Below are 6260 nucleotides of genomic sequence, written 5' to 3' on the forward strand. Positions count from 1 at the left end.
GTTTTTCTCTTATTTTTGTATTCTCTCTTTCATTTCTTTCCACTTTTATCTTTATTATTTTCTCCTTCTTGCTTTCTTTGAGCTTAGTTTATTCTTCTTTTTATAGTTTCTTAATGAACTTTGGTTTTTTTATAGTTTATTTTCTTTCGTTCTTTTTTTATTTTTATTTTATTTTATTTATGTATTTATTTTAGACAGGGTCTCACTCTCACTGTGTCACTCAGGCTGGAGTACAGTGGCACAATCACAGCTCACTGCAGCCTTGATCTCCTAGGTTCAAGCAATCCTCCTACCTCAGCCACCCAAGTAGCTGGGACTACAGGTATGAGTCCCCCAACCCGGCTAATTTTTTAAATATTTTTTGTAGAAACAAAGTCTATGTTGCTGGTCTTGAACTCCTGAGCTCAAGTGATTCTCTTGCCTCAGTCTCTCAAAGTGTTAGTGTTACAGGAATGAGCCACTAATCCCAGCCTATAGTTTCTTAAGGTAGAAGGTTAGATTATTGATTTGAGATCTTTCTTTTTTAATTTAGACATTTACAGCTATAAAAGTTTCTCTAAGCATTGATTTCCTGCATCTCATAAGTTTTTGATATGTAATATTTTTAGTTTTATTCATCTCAAAGTATTTTGTAATTTCCCCTATGATTTATTCTTTGACCTATTAGTTTTAGAAGTATGTAGTTTGATTTGCACCTAATGGTGAATTTTCCAAATATCCTTCCGTGATTGATCTATAATTTCACTCCATTAAAAACATACTTTTGACATTTCTGTAATTTTAGTCATATCATAGTTGTTGAGACTTGTTTTAGGGACTAACATATAGTCTATACTGGAGAATGTTCCATGTGCATTTAAGAACAACAAACGCATATTCTGCTGTTGTTGGGTAAAGTGTTCTATAGACTTTGGTTAAGTTTAGTTGGTTTACAATGTTGTTTAAGTCTTCTACTTCCTTGTTGATTTTATGTCTAGTTGTTCAATCCATTATTGAAAAGGGATATTGAACTCTCCAGTGATTATTATTGAATTGTCTATTTATCCCTTCAATTCAGTAAGTTTTTGCTTTATGTATTTTGGGGCTCTGTGCATATACATTAATAATTGTTACATCTTCTTGATGCATTAACTCTTTTATTATTATAAAATGTCCGTCTTTGTCTTTACAACAGTTTTTGTCTTAAATCACATTTTGACTGATCTTAGTTTCTAAACCCAGCTCTCTTTTGGTACTGCTTCCATAATATAATATATCTTTTTCCACCTTTTACTTTCAACCTGTAGGTGTATTTGAATCAAACTGTGTCCTTTGTACACAGCATATAGTGGGCCCATTTTTTTTAATCCAGTCTTATAACCTCAGCCTTTTATTTATAATGTTTAATCCATTTATATTTCATGTAATTTCTGATAAGGTAGGATTTATGTTTGCCATTTTCCTATTAGTTTCCTGTGGGTTTTATTTTTTGTGTGTTCTTCTCTTTCTTTATTAGTGCCCTCTTTTGTATTAAATATATCTTTTCTACTGTACACTTAAGTTCCCTTGTCATTTTTTTTTTTTTTTTTTTTTTTTTTTTTTTTTTTTTACTGTATTTAAGTTATTTTCTTCATAGTTGCTTTGGAGATTACAATGATCTTAACTGCAATAATATAACACTTTGTTCTCACATAGCTTTTTCTCTTGCCCCCATTTTTTGCTGTTATTGTCATACAAATTACATCTTCATACATGTGTGTTATTAACACAGATTTATAATTATTGTTCTATAAAATTGTCTTTTAAATCAGATAAGAGAAAAAATTACAAACAAAAACTACACTTGTACTGTCTTTTATATACATTTTACATATCGTATATCAGGGCAGCCCGCGCGAGCGAGCAAGTGCCGGGAGAGCGAGCAAGTGCGGGGAGAGCGAGGGAACGAGGAGCGGAGGCGACCTGACCCAGGGAGCGAGCGCCAGCGGCCAGTGCGTGTGAAGTGTGGGGAAGCCGCCTACCCCCGACCGGCTTCCCTGTTCCTTCTCTCCCAGTCCCCGTTTCTCCCCGCCACCACACCGCCCCCCGCAACCCCGCCCCCGACTCCGAGCGGCACCAAGTCTGCGACAATGGCCCAAGTCGGTAAAAAGGAGCTCAACTCCAATTGCAACCGGGCAGACGAAACCTCAGAAAAAGAATAGCAAGAAGCAATTGAACATATTGGTGAAGTACAAAATGAAACAGACTTCGTGAACAAGCCAGTGAGGAGAATTTGAAAGTAGAACAGAAATAGAACAAACTCTGCCAACCATTTTTTCAGAAGAGGTCAGAATTGATCATTGATTGCCCAAACCCCTTATTTTTGGGTAATATCATTTGTCAACCATGCACGAGTGTCTGCTCTGCTTGTGGAGGAGGACTAAGAGGAACTGCATTATTTGACCAGAGTTGAAGTGACATAATTTGAAGATACTAAATCAGGTTACAGAATAGATTTTTATTCTGATGAACATCCTTACTTTGAAAAGTTATCTCCAAAGAATTTCATCTAAATGAGAATGGTGATCCATCTTCAAAGTCCATTGAAATCAAATGGAAATCTTGAAAGGATGTGACGAAACGTTCAAGTCGAATGAAGAATAAAACCAGTAGGAAGAGGCAGCCTGAGGCACCAGAGAGATTCTTGACCTGCTTTACTTTCTGATGAAGGTGCTGGTGAGTTAGGAGAGGTCATCACAGGTACTACTTGGCCAAACGCATAACAATGCTCCTTGGTTCTCAATGTGAATGATGAAGAAGAAGAAGAGAAAGAAGAAGATGACGATGATGAAGAGGAGGAAGGATTAGAAGATACTGATGAAGAAAGGGATGAGGATGAAGGCGAAGAAGAGGAAGATGATGATGAAGGTGAGGAAGGAGAGGAGGATGAAGGAGAAGATGACTAACAGAACACTGACGTTCTGAACACTTTTTAAAAAAATTTTCTCCAATCCCTGGGAACAAGTTGCAGTCTTTTTTCTTTATTTCCCCTCTTGTGCTCAGTCACCCTGTTCTTGAGGTCTCTTTTCTCTGCACCATGGTTTTCAACTTATTTGGGGGGCAATACCTTGAGCATAACACAATGGGAAAAGATTCTCTACCTCTTTCTGTTCAGAATTCATTCTTATCTCTTCCTGTCTGAACAAAAGCTGTATGGAATCAACACCACCAAGCTCTGTGAGAGAAAAGAAAAACCTTCTCCCTTCGCTCTACTGGAAGCTGGAGAGTGCCAGACCCCTGTGTAGCAGTGCATAGAATTCTAGCTTCTTTCCTCCTTTCTCTGTATATTGGGTCAGAGAGTACAGCATGTCTCTATGTGAATATGGACAGTCATTTACCAACATGTATCTGTCTACTTTCTTTTATTTAAAAAAAGGAAGAAAAAACCTTTTAAAAATGAGGTTATAAAAAGTCATCAAAGGGTGGATATGAGGTATTTGGTGGGTTAAGTGGGCATTTTAACACCATGGCTTCTCTTTTGGCATGTTTAATTGTGATGTCTGACAGACATCCTTGCAGTTTAAGGTGACACTTTAAAAATAAAATCTCTCCTAATGATAATGAGCCCTGCCACTCAATGAGAGAATCAGCAGAACCTGTAGGATCTTATTTGGAATTCACATTCTCTCTTGTAATTTTGTTCCTGTTTATTTTTAAATTTTCTTTTTGTGTCACTAGAAAGGAAGGACGATGCTCAGTTTTAAAGGTTAGAAGTGTACAAATTGCTTTGTTAACAATAAAACTGAATGTATACACACAATAATAATAATAATGAAGCGGCTATGTTGTGTAGGGGTATATCTGGCCTGAGGACCTGGCCGGTGCTACCAGTAACTATCTTTGACTCTACCTGGAAATTCACAAAAGAATAGAGCTGATTATTCTCCAGTCTTACCCCTCCAAAGCCCCTGCAAGAGACTGGGGAGGGATCACTGACGCTTTTCAGTGTCTCTTGCCTTACTAGTTTTTCCTTAGAAAAAAATACACCACACTTTACCGTGAATATATATATAAGGTTCTTTACTGAATTGTTCAGTAGATCTCAAGGAACTTGAGAAAGAACAAAGGTTATACAAATTTGCATAATGAAGCATAGTGTCACAAGTCTGGAAAACAATTGGGGCTGATTCATCTTGATCAAGAATTCTAAAATTTTGCACATTAAATCTTGCTATCTAGATGCTAATATTTAGCTTTTCTCTTGATTCTTCAAGTTACTACAAAACCTTTCCCACAAAATTCTTCCCCACCTTTATTTATTTGGGTATCCTGCATACAATCAGCTGATATAGGAGGTACAGTTTCTGTCCTTTTCATCCTTTCTCATCTTTTACAAATGCAAATGCCTCATCTTTGGCCAGATGCTAAGTGAAATTCTCCTTTGCTCACTCAAAGGTGATTTTAAACTGGGGAAAGGTAAACACGGGTGTAAGGGATTAGGCAGAAGATGGGTCCACTGCATCCCAGCTGAATCTCCCTACCGGTGAGATTTTCTCACTAGTTTTCTAAATAAATAAGCAGGCCTCAGTCACGTTAGGAAAAGAGATTTCTTTCATTAATAGGACTCTGATTTTGTGAAATCATAACCTCAGAATTATTATGACAAATAATATTTCATACTTTGAGAACTGGTTTACTATTCCAGAGCCACCAGTCAAGATAGCTATTTACTGTCTAGAAAGTAGGCAACAGCTTTATTTAGGCACCTTTTTGTGCAAATCTTTCCGGCAACCAGATTGTTTTGTCCTTCTCTGCCATCCTTGCATTCTCCTACTTCTTCCTCCTTGAAAGCTTTTCCACACATACTCTCCTGACCTACCTAACACCTTTCATTTTTCAGTCTCGGTTCCAAAAGGAAGCTCTCTCTGACCCTCAAAAGAAGATTCAATCTTTCTAACTTATCTCAGTCTGAAATAGTTCTTCCATCTAGCAATTGTCATGACACATGCAGCCATTGACATCATTGGGATTAAATTACTAATTTTCCTTATGACTATCTTCCAGACTAGAACGAAATATGTAGGAAGATAAGAACTATGCCTGCCATTCTCATTCTCAGTGTTAAATCTGCAAAGGTGTTTGACTCATAGCAGCTGCTCAATGAACACATCTAACCAGTTTCTTGAACAGTCTGAACTTGGTGTGTTGGGAGCTAACATCAAAGAACTATTTTCCCCCATTCACATAAGGACTGTGTCAAATCTGCCTCCCATCACTTAAGGATGTTTTGGGAAAATCATTCAGTTTCGTTTCTATCACTTCCAGTAACTTAACAGTACGGCTCAGATGTAAAACTCCCCTTTTACTTGTTCCTGTCACTTCAGCCCAAGCTTGTCTCATGATCTAAAAATCTGTAATAGGGAAGAGGGTGTGGTCTGATCTTTCCCCTTCTATTTTACCTCATCTAGTTCCAGCTTCTCAAATGATATAGGGCCAGGAGGAGAGGACCGTATTGTGTCTTAGTTACCTGGCTGCTGGTGGTTGTCTCTGTTTTTTGTAGAGCACAGGTGTAACGGCTTTCAGGGTGGGGGTGGGGGACTCTCCACTGAGTAGTGTGCTGATGTGGAAGATCTCTGGCTTGGCCTCTTCCGGCCTTCCTCCCACTCAGCTCTCATCAATGATGTATCAATAAAACCTCTTGCTGCTGGGATCTGCTTACGTGGTGGCCAGGGTGGCAAGACAGGTGAAGCTTGACTATGCCTGCAGCGTCCACTGTGGAAACTACTACATCTTTGCCATGCCAAACAGTGGGTGTACAGGCTGCTCCAGATATTGCTGCAATGTCATGTTTCTACCATGAAGAAAATCAACAGATCCACTACCCAACCTAGAATTGAGACCTTAGTCTCCCTTTCTTTTGCATACCTTGAACTTCTCACGGGGCACTCTTGGAGTTCTCTTTCATTTGGCGCTATGGGTGGAGAAACTTACCCATAGGAAGGGAAGGGGAAGGCTGCAGGTCTCCCCAAACTCCAACACTTTTGATGTTGATGATCCTCTTTCTCTCTTCTCTCCCTAGTCAGCTCTGTTTATATAGAGTGGGGGTGAAGAGCACTGGGGTAGTAAAACCAGTTCAGTCACCCCTTCCTAAGCCCTAGAGGTGGTGCTGCCGCAATTTATTTGCAGCTTTCTAGAATGTGAAGTCTTTTTGTCCTAGCCCTTAATATGAGGCATTAGGAAAAGTGCCTCTGGGAATCCTATTGCAAATATCTGTTGAGAGAACCAACCAACGTGTTTGCTGC

The 6260-nt window shown here is 38.8% G+C and overlaps 1 pseudogene; it reads left to right on the top strand.

Annotated features, from left to right (window-relative positions):
- Positions 1-2032: 2032 nt before the first annotated feature.
- Positions 2033-6260, top strand: LOC126936495 (protein SET-like; annotated as a pseudogene).

This window comes from Macaca thibetana, chromosome 1, assembly GCF_024542745.1.
Source record: "Macaca thibetana thibetana isolate TM-01 chromosome 1, ASM2454274v1, whole genome shotgun sequence".
In the NCBI taxonomy this organism is placed as follows: Eukaryota; Metazoa; Chordata; class Mammalia; order Primates; family Cercopithecidae; genus Macaca; species Macaca thibetana.